Genomic DNA, 20110 nt, shown 5'->3' with positions numbered 1-20110 from the left:
TCCCAGATTCCAGGGGCTGTGGTGCACTGGCCTCCTCAGGTTGCAGGCAAAGTTGGGGTGCGCTGGTCTCCTTGTTGTCTCCAATTTTCTGGAGCTCGGGTGTCTCGTCCTCCAACGCCCTGGAGCTTTGCCGCCTCTTCTGTCGGTGCCACCCTGGCACTTCATCATCCGAAGAGCTGCTGCCCTTGTCATCCATGTCGGATGGGAGACGCCTCTTGCCGCTTCTCTGGGAAATGGCTTTGCTTCTTCTTCGCTCCTTCTTACTTTTGTTGTTCTTCACCGTCCGCCACTCCCCCTGCTGCTTTTCCACTGCTGCCTCCTCCTCCATTGATTCGCTGTCCTGAGGACTGGGAGGTTTAGTGGGTAGTGCCGTTGATTGGCTCTCTGTTGCCTCAATCTCTTTCTCCACCTTGTTTCTCTCTGTGTCCTCCTTTGTCCCGTTGAGCTCCCTGGGGGCCTTGGTGGTTGGAGTGACACGAAACATTTCTTCTGCTTCCCCCTCGTCGGCTTTGGCTGCCTGTGCGTAAGTACGGCAGCGTTTGGGGCAGGTCCTGTAGAGGTGACCTGCCTCGCCACACAGGTTGCAGCACTTGGCCTGTTTGCAGTCTTTTGTCTGGTGCCCTTCCTGTTTGCAGATCTTGCAGAGGGAGGCGCTGCAGTTGGCCGCCACATGACCAGCCTTGCCGCATGAGCGACAATGCTTGGGTTGCCCAGCGTAGACCAGGTAGCCACGGTTTCCCCCGATAGCGAAACTGGAAGGAGGGTGGAAAATGGCTCCCTTACCATTGGTCTTTAGCGTGACCTTAAACAGGCGTTTGCCTGTCCAGATCCCCAAGTCGTCTCGAATCTCGGTGCCGCTCCCCACCTTATCGAAGTACCTGGTGAGGAAGGTGACCACATCGGCGACAGGGACGAAGGGGTTGTACACATGCACCATCACCACACGCTCCCGTTGCAACGGCAGAGAAAAGTGCGGCTCCGCCGTCAGGATCTTCATCTCCGGCAGGTCTCTCTTCTCCTCGAACACCCTCAGGAGCTGGACGCAGTCTGCCACCCGCTTGAAAGTCACGTCGAAATAACCAGCTTTGAGGAAGTCCTGCAGGGTGTAGATCTCCGGAGCTTCGAAGCCGCACGCCTTCAACAGGATCCTCCTGGCGAAGAAGTCCCGATCCATAGGTGATCCTCCTTCGCTATCGTTCACCGTGACTCGGACGGTGATAGGTAACCCACGGTATGGATTTCGATTGGTTATAGCCTTTCCATCCCGACCTTGCCTTGGCAGGACCATGGTGTCGCCCCTGCAACACTTGATCTTAGCCAAAAGGCTGAGAAGCGATCCTTTTAAAACAGCCAGTCAGCAACTTTATCCATATACAGATCAAAGCAGTGGTTGATTGTGAATCATGACCCAACAGCCCTTCATGTTCTTGGTGATCTCTGTTCTGGAGTGTTGAAGCATTCTTATAGTGGGTGAGGATAACCCCAAATACAATGAGGCACCGAGTATAGCCAACACATTACTGAAAGAGTAAATTTGGTGTCACTTTCTCAGAGGATCTGTCTAAAGGCTCAGAATAAATTATGCTAATTATGAAGAAAGGCACAAAGGCAATTAAGGTATGACTAGTAGTATAAGGTAGCCTCAAAGGATATATATATGTGTGAGAGTTACAGTACTCAGTTGTTCGGTGTTCGATTATGCATGTCTGCTGACTGCTTATTGTGTATGATTAGTTAAACCTGGGAGCGGTCACTTAGAGAGAATGAACTGAGGATAACTGCTGTAAGCATGGGAGTAGGCATGTCAAAGCATGATAAATATAACTTCTCCTGCACACCTAGAAACTGGTGTATCAACACTGCATAACTCCCAGGCATAAAATGCAACGACTGGCAACGAGGGTGATGAGAATAGTTTAAATATACCGACTCCTGCATCTTCCTTTCTTCACCGGAAGATTCACCCATGCCATGGGAATAGTGAATTTTGGGGTTCAAGACCTGCTTGCTCATATGGGAATGGAGTGTCCGGATGTAGCTGCAACCCGCATGAACATGATTCTCATACATTGTCTCAGAGCAGAAAGCCAGTGAGTAATCTGGCTGCTTACAGATGCCACACCTACCTTTGATGTGGAAAATACTTTGACCAATATAAATTGTGCCAGAGATGCCAGGGATATGGTGAGCCCATAAAACAATGCATGGCAGCATTGCAGCAATCTGCTTCTACGTCCAAATTTGGCACACTAACTAACAAACTAATTTACTAACAATTAATTGAAAAAATTTCAGTTCCATGAATTAGGGAATGTCTCCTCATGGGGAATGATGATTTAACCTTGAAAAAAGCCATGACCTTAGCAGTCTAAATCGAATCTGCCACTTTAGATTCAAAGAGGTTACACAGAAATGCACCCTCAGACCCAGCTTGCCAAACTAGCTTAAGAGCGTGGGTTACAGACAGAGCAACCTCAGTAGTCTCATCAGCACATGCCCCATCATGGTCAGATACCCTCAAACATGTAGTTTTATGGAAGTAAGAACTTATGGAAGTACTCATCAATTCACAACGCCATGCCCAGCTCGAGGGAAGAAGTGCAACGCATGCTTAAAGTGGAACCACTTTGAAGAATAATGTATGTTGAAGAAGAGGATTTCATTGGTTCAACATGAGGAGGATACTCTTCCTGAGACTGAAGTATGTGTATGGATGCATAGTAAAGCACCAAGTCTTTGTAAGGGATGTTCAGTCATGATTGCTGGCATCCCAGTGTTGCTTCTCATCAATGTTGGTGCGGAAGTGTCCACGTGGAGTGACAAACTACCAAAGATAATTTTTGAAACTTTCTCTCACTCTTGCGACAGACACTTTTCAAGCTCACAACAACTCAATTATTCCAGTTTTAGGAGAGATAACAGTTCCAGCATGCTACAAAAACAACATCCCAGACAGGTTCATGCTCTATGTAGCTAAAGGCAGAAGCCTTATGGGATAAACCTATTTGATAAGCTTGGTTTCACAATTGAAGACCCCACCAGAGTACACATTAATATGATTGTGACACAGACCACGCACACCGGTATCCTTCTGTATTTACCAATTTGGCAAGTCTTGCTCCTCACATTGCCACATCAATTCACTAGTTTAGCAAAATTTGAGATGATTGCCATTTGCAATCCATGCCAAAGTGTCACAGAGTTGAAACAGCTAGAAGTAGGCCGATCATTGAGCGAATCGACTCATCGCCATTGATACAGAACCTAGTCATTGCACAACGCAACAATGGCGAGCTTAGACTATGTGGTGACATTAAGCTGGTCAACAAAGCTATTATTCCAGACAAGTATCCACTTCATATGATCGAAAAACTGACTCCACAGTCTTCATGAAACTTGACATGAGACAGAGCTATCTCCATGTACCACTGGCAGAGCAAAGCCAATGCCTTACAGCTTTTGTTATTCACAAAGGTGTGTTTTAGTACCACAAAATGTCCTTTGGACTAAGTTCAGCACCCAGCATATTCTAGAAGATAGATTCTTCAGTCTTGTCAGACGTTGAGGGCTGCTCAACCTACTCAACTTGTTCTCTCACTGAACAATTTCTCCTTAAACTCCTCTCACTTCCTCCAAATAAAAGGTGTGGCTATGGGTACCTGCATGGGACCCAGTTATGCCTGTCTCTTTATGGGGTATGTGGAACATTCCTTGTTCCAGTCCTACTCCGGCCCCCTACCACAACTCTTTCTCCGGTACATCGATGATTGCTTTGGTGCTGCTTCATGCTCTCGTCTGGACCTGGAAAAATTTATTAATTTTGCTTCCAATTTCCACCCCTCCATCATTTTCACATGGTCCATCTCTGACACTTCCCTTCCCTTCCTTGACCTCTCTGTCTCAATTTCTGGTGATAGACTGTCCACCAATATTCATGACAAGCCTACCGACTCCCATATCTACCTCGACTACAGCTCCTCACACCCCGCTTCCTGTAAGGACTCCATTCCATGCTCTCAGTTCCTTCGCCTCCGTCACATCTGTTCTGATGATGCCACTTTCAAAAACAGTTCCTCTGACATGTCCTCCTTCTTCCTTAGCTGAGGTTTTCCACCCACGGTGGTTGACAGGGCCCTCAATCGTGTCCAGCCCATCTCCCGCGCATCCACCCTCACGCCTTCCTCTCCCTCCCAGAAACATGATGGGGTCCCCCTTGTCCTCACTTATCACCCCACCAGCTTCCACATTCAAAGGATCATCCTCCGCCATTTCCGCCAACTCCAGCATGATGCCATCACCAAACACATCTTCCCTTCACCCCCCCCTGTCGGCATTCCGAGGGATCTTTCCCTCCGGGGCACCCTGGTCCACTCCTCCATCAGCCCCTACACCTCAACCCCCTCCCATGGCACCTTCCCATGCAACCGCAGAAGGTGCAACACCTGCCCCTTTACTTCCCCTCTCCTCACCGTCCAAGGGCCCAAACACTCCTTTCAAGTGAAGCAGCATTTCACTTGCACTTCCCTCAATTTAGTCTACTGCATTTGCTGCTCCCAATGGGGTTTCCTCTACATTGGAGAGACCAAACGCAGACTGGGTGACCGCTTTGTGGAAAACCTTCGGTCTGTCTGCAAGCATGACCCAGACCTCCCTGTCGCTTGCCATTTCAACACACCAACCTGCTCTCATGCCCACATGTCCGTCCTTGGCCTGCTGCAATGTTCCAGTGAAGCTCAACGCAAACTGGAGGAACAGCACCTCATCTTCCAACTAGGCACTTTACAGCCTTCCGGACTGAATATTGAGTTCAACAATTTTAGATCATGAACTCTCTCCTCCATCCCCACACCCTTTCCGATCCCCCTTTTTTCCAATAATTTATATAGATTTTTCTTTTCCCACCTATTTCCATTATTTTTAAATGTATTTCCATCCATTGTTTTATCTCTGCCTTTTAGCCTATTTCGATCCCTTCCCCCCACCCCACCCCCACTAGGGCTATCTGTACCTTACTCGTCCTGCTTTCTACCCTTAATGTCACCTATTAGCACATTCCTTAGATAATATCATCACTTTCAACACCTCTTTGTCCTTGTATCTATGACACCTTTTGGCAATCTCCACCTATCACTGGCCCTCTATCCAGCTCTACATGTCCCACCCTCCCTTAAACCAGCTTATATTTCACCTCTTTTCTATTTTTCCTTACTTCTGTTGAAGAGTCATATGGACTCGAAACGTTAACTGTGTTCCTCCCCGCAGATGCTGCCAGACCTGCTGAGTTTTTCCAGGTATTTTTATTTTTGTTTTGTACTCAACTATATTGTTGCCCATGGAAGGGAGAAAGCAAATCACGATCAGTAGTTGTCAGCAGTGCTCACTCGACTTGCACAATACAACTTGGTGCTCAGCAAGGAGAAATACACATTCACAGCACCAGAGATTGACTTTCTAAGATATAGAGTGACAGCTACTGGAGTAAAGCCTACACACAATAACTTCAAAGCTATTAATGTGCTTCTGACCCTGTCTAACATGAAAGAGTTGGCATTGGAAAAACTCAGCAGGTCTGGCAGCATCGGTAGAGAAGAACACAGTTGACGTTTCGAGTCCTCATGACCCTTCAACAGAACTAAGTAAAAATAGGAAAGGGGTGAAATATAAGCTGATTTAAGGGGGGGGGCGTTGTTGGGACAAGAAGCCAGTAATAGGTGGAGATAACCAAAAGATGTCACAGACAAAAGGACAAAGAGTTGTTGAAGGTGGTGATATTATCTCAAGGAATGTGCTAATTAAGGGTAGTCAGCAGGACAAACAAGGTACAGATAGCTCTAGTGGGGGTGGGGTGAAGGAATACTAAAAAGGCTAAAAGGTAGAAATAAATGGGTGGAAATACATTTAAAAATAATAATGGAAATAGGTGGAAAAAGAAAAAGAAAAATCTATATAAATTATTGGAAAAAATAAAAAGATGGGGGAAGAAATGGAAAGGGGGTGGGGATGGAGGAGAGAGTTCATGATCTAAAATTGTTGAACTCAATATTCAGTCCGGAAGGCTGTAAAGTGCCTAGTCGGAAGATGAGGTATTGTTCCTCCAGTTTGCGTTGAGCTTCACTGGAACAATGCAGCAAGCCAAGGACAGACATGTGGGCAAGAGAGCAGGGTGGAGTGTTGAAATGGCAAGCGACAGGGAGGTCTGGGTAATGCTTGCGGACAGACCAAAGGTGTACTGCAAAGCGGACACCCAGTCTGCGTTTGGTCTCTCCAATGTAGAGGAAACTGCATTGGGAGCAACGAATGCAGTAGACTAAGTTGAGGGAAGTGCAAGTGAAATGCTGCTTCACTTGAAAGGAATGTTTGGGCCCTTGGATGGTGAGGAGAGAGGAAGTGAAGGGGCAGGTGTTGCATCTTCTGCGGTTGCATGGGAAGGTGCCGTGGGAGGAGGTTGAGAAGTAGGGGGTGATGGAGGAGTGGACCAGGGTGTCACGGAGGGAACGATCCCTCAGAATGCCGACGGGGGGGGTGAAGGGAAGATGTGTTTGGTGGTGGCATCATGCTGGAGTTGGCGGAAATGGCGGAGGATGATCCTTTGAATGTGGACGCTGGTGGGGTGATAAGTGAGGACAAGGGGGACCCTATCATGTTTCTGGGAGGGAGAGGAAGATGTGAGGGCGGATGCGCGGGAGATGGGCCGGACACAGTTGAGGGCCCTGTCAACCACCATGGGTGGAAAACCTCGGTTAAGGAAGAAAGAGGACGTGTCAGAGGAACTGTTTTTGAAAGTGGCATCATCAGAACAGATGCGACGGAGGTGAAGGAACTGAGAGAATGGGATGGAGTCCTTACAGGAAGCGGGGTGTGAGGAGCTGTAGTCGAGGTAGCTCTGGGAGTCGGTAGGCTTGTAATGGATATTGGTGGACAGTCTATCACCAGAAATTGAGACAGAGAGGTCAAGGAAGGGAAGGGAAGTGTCAGAGATGGACCATGTGAAAATGATGGAGGGGTGGAAATTGGAAGCAAAATTAATAAATTTTTCCAGGTCCCGACGAGAACATGAAACAACACCACCTTCAACACCTCTTTGTCCTTTTGTCTGTGACATCTCTTGGTTATCTCCACCTATTACTGGCTTCTTGTCCCAACAACACCACCACCGCCCCCTTAAACCAGCTTATATTTCACCCCTTTCTTATTTTTACTTAGTTCTGTTGAAGGGTCATGAGGACTCGAAACGTCAACTGTCCTCTTCTCCGTCGATGCTGACAGACCTGCTGAGTTTTACCAGGTATTTCTGTTTCTGTTTTTGTCTTGGATTTCCAGCATCCGCAGTTCTTTGCTTTTATCAAAGAGTTGGCATTGTTCCTCAGTACTACCAATATTTATGACAAATTTGTTCCTAAGCACACAGAGACTCTTTGGAAGTCACAGCGCATTGATGCACAATGGGAATGGACAATCACATGCGCAAGGAGACCATAGTTTGAAGTTGGAGATTTGCTTTGCATTTAATGCCCAAATCATGACCTCAACTTGACTTTGTCTCTATCAGGATGAAGCAGATCAAGCGATTGCTCAGTACCAATGCTTATCTGTTGGGTGACAATACAAAGTGGAACATGAGACACTTGATAATGAGCAGACAAGGACATTTCAAGGATAGTGATGAGGAGAATATATTTTCTTTTCCAATGAGTGGTAATCTTGATCACACAGAACTACAATCTCAAATTCGTAGATCTCAGCGCCATCATCAAAGACCTTAATATCTCAAAGATCATTTCTATACTTAGAGAAAATGGAAAAGCTGAACTCTTAAGAAATGATTTGATGTATATATGTTTGTTGTTTAGGGTGACTTGATTTAAAATAGGGATTTCAGTTTTACAAAGAGGGAAAGATGTAGTTAATTTTTTCGGTGTTTATTTGTGTCTGTTGACTGCTCAATGAGTATGATTAGTTAAGACTGAGTGTGGTCATTTATAGAGGGAGTGAGACTGAACTGAGGATAGTTGCTGTAAGCATGGGAGCAGACATTTTAAAGCATTATAAATAAAACTTCTGCACACATAGAAACTGGTGTATCATATCTGCATGTCTCTGAGGCATAAATTACAACAATAGTTTAAAATAAACACCAAAAGAAGTACAGCTTTAGGGTTATAGTGACAAAGGCACTGCACTGAAGGATGGAACTATCTTGAGTCAGATCACCTTCAATCCCCATATATGTTTAAAGGGACAGCTTGTGCAAAATAATATAAGGCATGGAATAGGCAGTGGATGGCCAGATGTAAAACAAATTATCATATGAGGAAGTGGCAATTGATTCATTCAATAGGGTAAGTCCTGAAGATTTTGAGATTATGGAGGCCAGAAGGCTGACACAAAACTACTTGAATATACCACATCAATCACGCATTTTGTGAGATGTCTATCGTCAGGGATAAAGCATTTGATCATAGTCAGTTTGGGATTTATGATGGGTAGGTCATGTCTGATTAATCTAGTCAACATCCTTGATTTTATTTTGATGAGGCTACCAACTTAGTGGATAGGGGAATGCCTTTCGATATTGTCCATACAAGCTTCCAGAAGACATTTGATAAGCTTCTGCACAAGACACTATTTGCAAAATAGAAAATGCACAGAGTTGGAGGTAACCTTGTGACATGCCTACATTTAAAGGATACTTGAATGGCAGTCAAGCACTTTGGATATCCTGAGCACGTGAAAGGCTATATTTTTCCTTCATTCTCTTCCTTACACCTAGGACTTAATTATTGCTATCCAATTCTGAATAACAGGATCTGAATTTGTTCTAACTTGGATTGGACAGGAAGGTTACTATTTGCAAAGAGCAAAACTGTGATTTGATAAAATGTTAGGAGGACTTCACAGATTAATTATCATACATACTGTATAATTGAGCACATCTTTTTTATGGAAAAGATCTGACTTGTTTGCTACTTACTTTGTTGTCTTTTTGCTGCCAGGAAGAAAAGAATGTGAAACAATCACAAATTCTGAGGTTGAGCAAAGATATGTTTGTTGTGGATGCTCAGAGAATTGGACACCTCTTCAGTCCTGATTTTTCATTATCTACGAACCCATTCTTAAGTATCAATGCCCAAATTACTTCGATCATAATGCACCAAGCATTCAGATTCAGTAATTCACAGCACAGGAATAAAAAGGGCTTAAATGGAAGAAGAGATCACAAAAAATTTAGAGCTAAATATCAGAAAAGGATCTGGGGCAGATGAAATGCAAGGAAAGATTGGCAAGCAGAACCATTGACCAGTATTGGTAAATATCTAAACAAGGAGAGAAAAAGAAAAAGACTTGCATTTAATTAGCACTTTTCACAGATGTTTCAAAGTGCTTTACAGACAATGAAGTACTTTTGAAGTGTAGTCACTGTTGTAATGTAGGAAACATGGCAGCTAATTTGCACAGAGCAAATTCCCACAGCAGCAATATGTTAATGACCAGATAATCTGTTATTGTGATGTTGGTTGATTAATTATCATACATACAAAGGCAACGGGGACAACTCACCTGCTCTGCTTCAAAATAGTATTATGGGATCTTTTACATCCACCTGACGCAGCAGATGGAGTCTCGGTTTAACATCTCATCCAAAAGACAGAACTTCCAACAGTGCAGCACCTCCTCAGGCCTGCATTGGAGTGTCAGCCTTTATTTTTGTGCTCAGACCCTGGAGTGGGCTTGAACCCAGAACCTGGTGACTCAGAGGTGAGAATGCCACCAACTGAGCCATGGCACACATAAATCAATTCTTTCTCAGTTAAGGAAGCAAAGAAAGGGTCTTGATATAACTGCTTCTCTACCATTTCTCTTTAAATAATAACCTCCACTAATTGCTCGCCTCCGACTTCTGTTAGTTCCACATATCCAACTTCAGCTCCATATTCAATGACCTTGGGTTCAATCCAGTTTACAACAATTAAAAGTGACTGTTATATTTCTATACTTCAAGGAGGTTTAGCTAAGCCTCCGTAACTTAAACAATACATCACTGCTACTGTTCACTTATCCACTTGCTCTTTAGTAAACATGTTTGACAGTTTATAGCAAGATAGATAGATGATGAAATACAAGGACAAGGGTTTTCTGTTCAAATCCTTGGCTTGCAACAATGATGTAGATGCTAAGCAAGTATACTATGAGTCATAGCATGAGAGGAATCATCTGGTCCACCACACCTAATCCAATGTAAATAACTAAAATCCCAAAATATAAATTCATTCAGAATCCAAATAATTCAAGCTAGAGTGAAATTCAGTTTTAGAGCATTTGCAGCTCAGCTTCAATACTCACCTCACTGCTGCTATTGGATGAGTAGAAGGATTCCTACTCAGTAGGATAATAGGATGTTTTCACACTCTAGGTCTCCTGAACAACTACTGAATATAGAGCACATTATCATGTGACCAAAGTTACACAGGCCCTGAAATTCTGTGGCAGTTCTACTAGTCACTTGCTGAAGCTATCCTGAGAGAAGCATTCCAAAATGTGTTATAGTAAAAGACCAGGAGAATTCTCACAGGATTTCAGGGCTTCAGAAGGTTTAATCAATCTTGTTGCACGCTCCAGAAATCCAGGGCTTGGTACTGCCAGACTGCTTCTTTGATCAGTGTGATCCTTTTACTATCGGTGTTTTTCTACATCCTCCAATTACTTATCACATATCAGCATATGGTTAAAGCTGTCAGCTGCTGGTTTTCATTCATAGGATTTCAGAATTATCATAAATGAGATCTTGAAACTATACCTTAAACAAACATAATTTGCGCAAAGGTCAGTCTATGACCATCAATTTATTCACAAAAGAAGCTCTGACTGGGTGGGATATTATCCACACAAAGACTCAAAGGAAATTACTTCTCAGAATAGAAGTGTTATGTTCACTAAATCACAACATTGGGACCCTGACTTTACTAAAGTCAATCATTGGTCATAGGAAACAATGGTTTCAGAAAATGAAAGGATGATTAATCCAAGCATTTGCAAGATTATTCATTCATAATATAGAAAGTATCGCGACAAAACTTTTTTTTCAATCACTTAATTCAAGTTACTCATTTTGCCTGTCAATATATTGCGAAGCATTTGTGAAATGTGCAGTACTCAATGGAAGATTCAATTCCCGTATTTTATCCACCACTAAAACTGTATACTTCCACCAACATTGCCTGCCGCAGTCCCACCAACACTGTTACCCTAATCCATAATTATGTCACCACAAATTCAACACCCTCTCAAGTTCCTCCCCACACGAACCACAACTTGTCCAAAAAAACTTTGCTGTCTGCACCCTATCCCAATACAAAATTCAGCTCACCTTGTCCTCACTGACCTCCTTGTTGTCTCCCCACACACCAAATTCAAAATCCTTATTTACAAGTCCCTCCACAGCCTTGCTGCATTCTAGTTCACGATATTCTCCTGCCAGTGCCTTACTGCAATTCACCTCTGGTATCCTGCACCTTCTGCCCTCTTGGTGTTCCTCAATTGCTAGCAAGAGCTTTCAGTTGTCTAGTTCCACCATCCTGTACTCATTCACTAAATCTCCCCCACTTGCTGCTTCTTTTTGCCTCTGAAATCTCAAAATCCACCTTTTTCACTGTCAGTTCATCTATTGGCCCCGATAAATGTGTGGTACCTTTGGGCATTGGTATATCCTTTTATTGGAATACAGTGTAAGATGTATTAATGATGAATAGCTCGTGACAGTGTCCCTAGCAAACAATCGTATAGAGCTGAATTTTCAAAGCGGAATCTGGATGAATACCAGGTTCCAACCCCATGCCTGAAATATGTCACCCTCGTGATGCCATTTTTAAATGGAAATGGGCTCATTGGGCAGGTGGTGAGCTTGGTACCCAATGAGAGGTGCCGAGCACTTCCAGGAGCGGTGTGCCTGGTACCAGCGGCAAAAAACCGGCAGCAGTCATGTTGGAGGCCACCATTGCCTTGCTGAGGTGAGCCGGCAGCTCATGGAAGCTCCGGGAGGATAAAGACGGCGTAAAGTGGTCATGGACCCCCAAGTCAGGGTGCAGCGCCCAGCCCAGCAACAGTTGTGCTTCCTCCAAGTTTCTCACAGCTGTGTCTAGGAGATTAATCTTTAATTCCTGGAACCTTCAGGGCAATACTGGAGGGTTGGCATTCTAACATTGACTATTCACTGTTCTTGGGAGAGTTGAATTTAAAGGATAATTTGTTCTTTATGTTCCTATGGCCATAAGGATGTTTGCTTTTAAAAAATTCCAACATTTATAACGTACTTCAATGGTATTTACTTTGTTTTAGTGCTTTAACTGGATGACTGTTTACATTAGTAAAAAAAAAGCACAATTCCGGATCAAAGCTGTTGGTTTAATATTAAAGGAATTACAGGAATGTACGCTTAAGATTGTAGATGCAACCCTCATTTCTCTCACTACATTAATACAGCAATGGTAATTGTGACAATTCCTTTCTCATTTTCTGTTAAGGGGGCTATGAAAGAGAGGTAGTTCTAATTGGGAAAAGAACGAAAACATTATAAATTATCAACCGCTCTGAGATAGGCTACACCTGTGAAAAGTCATGACTTGTCTTTTCTCTGTGTGGATGCTGATTTACCTGCAATGTGCTTCCAGCATTTTCCGTTTTCAATTCACCAGTTCCATAACTCGAACCATGGAAACTTCCGCCTGTTTACTTCAATACAGATTTTCCTGGAATCGCATCCAAAGTTTTTTTTAAATTTTTTCCACTGCTAACAGGTCTGCATCTATAATACAACAGTTGAATCAGTTAAAATCTTTAATAACCCACACCAGGTCTCACTCACCAAGCACCCACATCCTTACTGACAAAACTGGTTCCCAAACACTTCCAATTTAAAATTTTCATCCTCTTGTTGAATCTCTTTGTGGTTTAATCCTCCCTATTTCTATAACTTTCGGTCCTATAAGCCTCCCAGGACTCTCCTTTACTCTGCTTTTGGCTGCTTTTGCCCCTTTGTTCCATCACTGGTGGCCACACTTTCACCCATCTCAGATTCATGGTCTAGAACTACCTCCCTAAATCCCTCTGCCTCTCCACCCCTGTAAAATCCACCACCATGGCCCATCAATTTGTGTCTGGTTAGGGCTCAGTGAAGTACCGTTGAACAAACTGGGATTCATCCAGGACTGAATGGTGGACAAGCAGTCTGACAGTGCAGAGGGAGTGGAGGGGCTCAGTTGAGGTAGTAGAAAAATAGAATTGCTTGTTGTTAGTGCAACATGAAGAACGTGGCCCAATGTCTTCGGATGGCATTTCAAAAGAGCCGCATGTAACTGAGGAAGAGGGTGGGTGCAAAGGATAGATTCATGGAGGACACCGAGGTAATGGTGTCGGGTGGGAAGTAAAAAACAATGCTGGGATACTCTGAATGTGATCAGACAGGCAACAGTGGAACCAAGTGAGGACATTGTACCCAGCTGCACAATGGAACACAGACATTGGAGGAAGGTGGTATGGTCGATCATGTCAAAGGCTGCAGAGGTCAAGAAGGATGAAGGGGGCTAGTGCACCACAGTCATAGTAACCACAAATGTTATTTATGGCTATGGTTAGGGCTATTTGGTGCTGTGGCAGGGACAGAAAACTGATTGGAGTGATTCAAACAGAGAGTTGCAGGAAAGATAGGCATTGATTTGAGCATGGCAACAAGTTCAAGGATTTTGCAGAGAAAAGAGAAGGTGAAGATAGGATGGTAACTTGCAAGGACTTGGGGGAGGAGGCTGAATGGTTGGTTTTTTGAGGAAGGGGTGATGTTGGTGATTTTTAAATAGAGGAACCCCCCATCAACTGATGCATTATTTTATCTGCGGCATCGGCAATAAGATCATAACTTAATAACTAAACATCATTGCAGTATGGATTAAAAATAAAATGACACATTCAAAACATTATCTTGCTATCTTACTGTCAACCTCAGTTGCAATGTCCTGGAAGCAAGCTTATGGTGGTTAAGCCACAAGCCATCTCACTTCACTCCCTAGCTCCCATTGCAAAATCATGTAGTCAAAATGGATGTCGCTGGAAGTGAAAGCTTGTACCTTGTGTTCTGTACGTAGCCTCACACTAGAAGGTAAAGTAGTGACCAGACATGACACTACTGAATACTTACATTGTTTAGCAGACAAAAAAAATAGTAAATTAACATGCTTAACTCTCTCAGCAGTGTTGCTTTTAAAAGGCTTTCCACAAGAAAGTAATTTTGATGGACATGTCATAATAGCACATTTATACAAACTCACTATCAATGAGCCATGGATAATGACTGACAAATCTGAAGGAATGCTTTTGTAAGAGACTACAAAGTTTGAAGAAACATTGGCCACCTATATATTAGTATTTCCTAATTAAACAGGAGGCAAATTGCATGTGGATTTTCCCTCGCCTTTGCCAGGATCACAAGTTAAAATAGAGTCAACTCTGATTGGTCATGACATTGCCATAGGGAATGAACCAGGGAATGGCTGTCCCAATGCCTTGACCAGAGTTTACCTGCCTGGTTTGAATTTGAATAAAAGCTTGGCAGTTAACTGTTCCCTGGTGTATTCTCCATGGCAAAGCTTCTACCAATCAGAGTCCACTTGCCAATGAATCAGCACTCTCTTCTCATGCTATATAAATTGTTGTTCCCTTTATTAATGGTATTCTTGGGAACTGTCCTGATGAGTGCAAGACGAAAAGCTTCAACAGCATGTCTCTTTTTTCAACAAAACTCAATGTTTTGGGTTGGGTCCTTCTTTCAAAGTTCAAGGTATGATTTACACCCAACAGCAAGCTGCCACCTTCAGTTTAGGTTGGTGAGTAATATGTAGGAGAATCAAACCTCAGAAAATCCCCCAACAAACCCTGGTTCTACAATAAAAAGGTATCAAAAGATAAACTAAATCATCATATTCCTGAAAATGGTACATTTGCCTCCACTGGGTGGGTTCCAGTTTTCTGCTAAGTATTGTGATGTTCAATATTTTCTCATGGTTCTCTGCTTTTCGGTATTGTTTTCTTTGTAAATTAATCAAGAAGTGGTGATGCAGCCTGTATAAGACAGTCTGAAAGGGTGCTATTCAAGATCCAGATTGGCAGAAGACAGAATTGGCATCCTACATGTTGTCAAGTAAATGCATTGTGAATGAGTTTGATTATTAGGCCTGGGCTTAGCTAGCTAGCTATGGGCGTTGGTTTTAATTTGCAGCAGATCTCAAGTTCCTTAAGTTAAGCTGCTCATATGGTAAAAGAAGCAGGAGGGAGATGGAAAATACCCGAATTCAAGCGGTTACTGCACATACCGGCATGCATGTGTTGGGCCAAATGATTTGTAATGTTCTGTGAAATTCTGTGTAAAGTCACTAAACTGTTGGGGGGTGAAGTGAGTGGTGTTCTGAATTTTGATGCAAGTCTTGACCCATACAGTGCAGCAGGACATTCAGATAACAACACCATGTCAGCTTTTTTATGATTTAAAAATACAACCATTGTATAAATTATTGTAATTAGTCCCATAGAGGCTTTTTAAGTGGAGATTTTATCTTGGTTTTCAAATGACTGGAGCTGGAGTTTCAACCCAACCATGTGTCACTAAAGGATATTGGGTGAGTGCGAATAACTACAGAATGTCAATCAGCATTAGATAATTCCTCAATTAACTTCCAACACAGTTGCTAATTAATAAGAGGATCACAGCTTCAGATTTGGCATTTAAAGCACTAATCCAAACTCTGGATTGAGACATAAAACGTAAACCAGTCTAACTTTGTTACAGTGTGCCAGCAAGCAAGCTTTTAGTTGAGCAGGGTTTTAATAAGGCAGATAAGTTTTTTCCTCCAAAGGTAACCTCTGAAGTTATGATACACTACTAGGGTTGCCAACACTGGTTGAACATCTCCCCGACAATTTCATCACGTGCCCTCCAACCACCATGCCTAATAAAACAATTATTTTCTTACTCTACCAATATTTATTATAACTAATATGGAAATGTTCAAAGAAAATGAAAGAAATGCATTTTTATTATTGCCCCTTTGATTTTTTTTCTCCTGGATTGCTCACAGCAGCGTCCAGGAGATTAATCTTCAATTCCAGGAGACTCCAGGACAATCCTAGCAGGTTGGTAACCCAACGTAATCTCCATTTTTCAGCCATGTGGATTCTGATCTACGATTTTTTTAAAAAGGGCCCACGACAGCTTGTAAAACATCTGATAACCAGGACATATAATTGTAAGATTTGAACCTGTGTTTATATTCCCTTAATCACTTCAATAATCAATTGCATGCCAGATTTACTGCCTAAAACGAATTCTGATAAAATACCAATAGTACCGATTAGTGCTAAGATACAACTTGGCTCCTGTCAATGTTACGCAGTTAGTGACTGGAACTGCCTACAAATCATTCATATGCTATCTTCCAATTAGCAAGGGGAATAGGAGAAAGCACATCAATAACCTGCTAAGTCGACCTTAAATCTTCCCTCCCTTAGTCACCTCTACAACACTGCATTCAGGAAAAACGTTTATGGCTGAGCTGAGAACAATCATGCTGAGGTATCAACTTTCAAACAAACATTTTATTAACATGTTCCTGCATTACAGAGGACCTACAGATCAAATATCAAAGCGTAACATATTATGAGCATATCAATGTCCATACACTGGTGCAAGCAGTGCCTTTTTTTAAATGCATAATGGCGCAGTTATTACAAAGTTCTGGTAGGATTTCACCCCTATTGTGCTGATTAAACAAAGGTGTTGAAAATTGCTGCTATGTTTAGGTGGATCCTTTTTCTCCACTGGCAAATAATGCAATCAATGAGTCTTATATTCTCATTACAAACACAAATGATGCTCCAACATTGTTAGCCTCCAGAGAGTGGAAGTTGAACTCAAATCCACTCTCAACACAACAGACTTGTAACGTTTTGAGGACTCTGACATGATGCATTGATGACACACAACAAGCACCTGACTATTAAGCTTCATTAAGAGCAGACATCACTGGATTGGCTTGGAGTGTGTTATCTCTGGGTATTTTTTAAATTATTATTTGGCCCTTTATACTGACTGTACTGAAGAGCTAAGTCATTGGGCAGAATTTAGGCCTTGGCTGGCAGGCGGGCCGAAACAGGGCCCGCCGCCATTTTGAGTGGGCGGGCCAATTAAGGCCCGTCCAGCAGCCTGCCCGACAGGAAGTGCTATGCACTTCCTGTGCAGGGGGTGGAGGGAATCCCCATCTCCGCGCGAAAGAGCGCAGTGCTCCCTGAGGCAAAGTCCTGTCTCAGGAAGATTCGTGAGAGGTAAGTAAACTCTAAAAATAGATAAATATTAAAATTATTAACACGTCCCCCTCATGTGACAATGTAACACGAGATGGGACACGTTAATAATAAACACATAAAATTTATTAAATTTTTTAAAAACGGACATGAAACTTCATCCCGCCAGTGGATGAAGTTTCATTAATAATCTGCAGCCCACTGGGGCTCCTGGCCTGCCCGCCAGCCTTAAGGTCGGCCGGGCAGGGTGTTTAATAATGTTAATGAGCCTGTCAATGGCCTTAATTGGCCATTGACAAGTCGGCGGGCAGACAGCTGATTTCACTGTCCGCCCGCCTTCGTGAATAGTTAAAGGAACCGGGATGATGTCAGGGGTTCCTCCCGACGTCATCCTGCGTCATTTTTCCCTCGGCGAGCGGGCCCCGCCCCCAAATCACCAAGGGGAAAATCCTGACCATTGTATTTCAGCATCAGTGGAATACATCTCATTTTAATACAATCTGGTAAGCTGTTCTATTTATCTTCAATACCTGTGTGAGGGATTAAGACCTCACACTGTATATTTTTATAAAATATATGTATAGATATCCTCATGGCTACTTCTAAAATTTTAAAAAACAGAACAAAGATCATTAAAATGGCTGAGTCTATGTATGCTTGTGACCCCCGAACAAAAGGAGCTACCTGGCAGTATCGGGGAAACCTGCACATCTTTATCCCTGAAGAAACACCAGCGACCCCCTGTGGGCTGCACAGGCCACATTCAAAGGCTATCTGCATTTCCTAACACAGGCTGGGCAACAGGAGTCTGGTCATCAGTTAAGACAATGGTCCCCCAAACTTTCCTTTCAATTCTTAATGGTTGAAACATTTAACAATCTCAGGGACTCTGATGAGGGATACAAATGCTTTGTCAAAGACAGTGTGGAGAGGTGGGAGTCATGTGACATTGGCCTCTGGCTTGTGGAACCAGTAATATTGCCTTGCTGAAGTGCAAAGCTCAGCCTGCTATTTACCATCTAACTGGCAGCCTCACAGAAAAGGAGTTCTGCCCAGGTTGAACACCTGGCCCCATCTACGCTGCTTCTGCTGGAAATTCTGTAGCATCAACCTACAAGACTGATTCATCACTGCATGCCTATCTCATTGTGTGAAGTCAACGCCACCAAAAAAGTGAAATATACAGCTTCGGTTTTCAACCCACCAACCTCCATGGAAGAATACCTCATTGGGTTTCCCTCTGTGGTCTCTGCACTGTAAATCTTCCTTTTCTCTACTTAGTCTCTTTACTGTGAGTGTGGAGGCAACATTGCGATCCTCCTTTCGTGGTTTGAGACAGTGCAAGTAAACTAACCCTTTAAGTTCATCCTATATCAACTTTGCTGTGCGGTTGCTAATAGAAAATTGGATCGCGCCAAAACTGAGGGGTTGGGAAATAGGCCACTGCTTATAAAGAGAGAAACAAATCAAACACCTTTCTGTTTACGGATGGGTGGTAAGAGGAGAAATTAATGCTGTTTAAGTTAACATCCCCCCCTACCTGTCCATAACACCTGATTAAATGAAACATATGTCCTTTTTCTTTAAGGCTTACTTGAATGTGTACTCCAATATTGGTAACCAGAGTTTGAATAGCCTGCAGAAAGTGAACAGTTAACCCACTCACAATGGGTGGAGGGAGCTGATGGACAAGCACCAGATCTATTTCCTGGTGCTTTATAACCAGACAGTCCTTATTTGCAAAGAGTACATGCTGCCTAGATGCTTGGGTTGGAAACACTTGCATAATGTAGCACGTTTAACAACCTCAAGACATCCTAAAGTGCTTTGAAGCTAATTGAGGACTACGTTGAAGTGTAGTCACTGTTATAATGTAGGAAATGTAACAGCAAATTTGCACAGAGATCGGTCTCACAAACAGATAGTCTGACTTTTAGTGAAGTTGGTTAGGGATAAACATTGGCCTCCCCTGCTGTTGTTCAAAATAGCGCTATGGGGTAATTTATGTCTATCTGAGGGGGCAGACAGAGTCTTGCTTTAATATCTCATCCAATAAACGACACCTCTGACAGTGCAGCACTCCTTACGGAACTGGGCCATCAATCTTAAGTTGCATGAGTCATGAGTGTGTTTTTTTGAGAGGCGAAGGTTAGGAAATCCTACAGTTATTGTCATGAGAATACATGTTACATTTGTTCTGGAAACATCTGACATCAACACACAGGAAGTGCAACAACCTTTGGCAAGACAATTTTAAAGCAGCCGTGAACGTGAGGCAAGGAATGGCTCTAATGTAAAGGTGAGCGGGCCTCGCCCCCTCGACTGGAGGATGCAGCTGTATATGTGAGGCAGGACAAAATTCTGAACAGTTTCCACCTTCACGGTCTTAAACGTATCCTTGGTGCCGCAAACTCCGATGTTAATTCCATCAGCAAACACTCATTGCTAAATCAACAACATCTGCACTGGCTTGGCCACATTCATCGGATGGATGACAGCCATTTACCCAAAGACCTTTTGTACAGTGAACTGGCCATTGGGGTCACGATCACCTGCCTGCCCTTAGCTCTGCTACAAGGACACCTGCAAGTGAGATTTGAAGATGACGCACATGGACACTGACAACAGGGAGACAGTCACTGACCACCGTGACATCTGGACAAGCAGAAACGAAAAGCTCAACTGGCTGAGAAGAGAGCTCAGAAAAAACAGAGGCCAGCAAATTGTGCACCATCTCAGGCACCACCTTCCTTTGTAGCAAATCCAGCAG

The 20110-nt window shown here is 43.3% G+C and overlaps 1 protein-coding gene across 5 annotated transcripts in view; it reads right to left on the bottom strand.

Annotated features, from left to right (window-relative positions):
* lypd6b (LY6/PLAUR domain containing 6B) overlaps positions 1 to 20110 on the bottom strand; it is a 196288-nt gene that overhangs the window by 79209 nt on the left and 96969 nt on the right. For 3 of the 5 annotated variants that reach the window (XM_078551388.1, XM_078551387.1, XM_078551386.1), the window contains one exon: positions 12649 to 12799. The exons of 1 other annotated variant lie outside the window; for it this stretch is intronic. The gene's annotated coding sequence lies outside the window, so the exon portion shown is untranslated. Of the gene's footprint in view, positions 1 to 12600; positions 12800 to 20110 lie in introns of all 5 variants that reach the window. One more of the 5 variants, XM_078551390.1, reaches the window with a different exon arrangement.

Source organism: Cetorhinus maximus, chromosome 11 (genome assembly GCF_964194155.1).
Source record: "Cetorhinus maximus chromosome 11, sCetMax3.hap1.1, whole genome shotgun sequence".
NCBI lineage: Eukaryota > Metazoa > Chordata > Chondrichthyes > Lamniformes > Cetorhinidae > Cetorhinus > Cetorhinus maximus.
The sequence above is the reverse complement of the archived record's forward strand: the minus strand, read 5'-3'. Positions and strand labels throughout refer to the sequence as shown.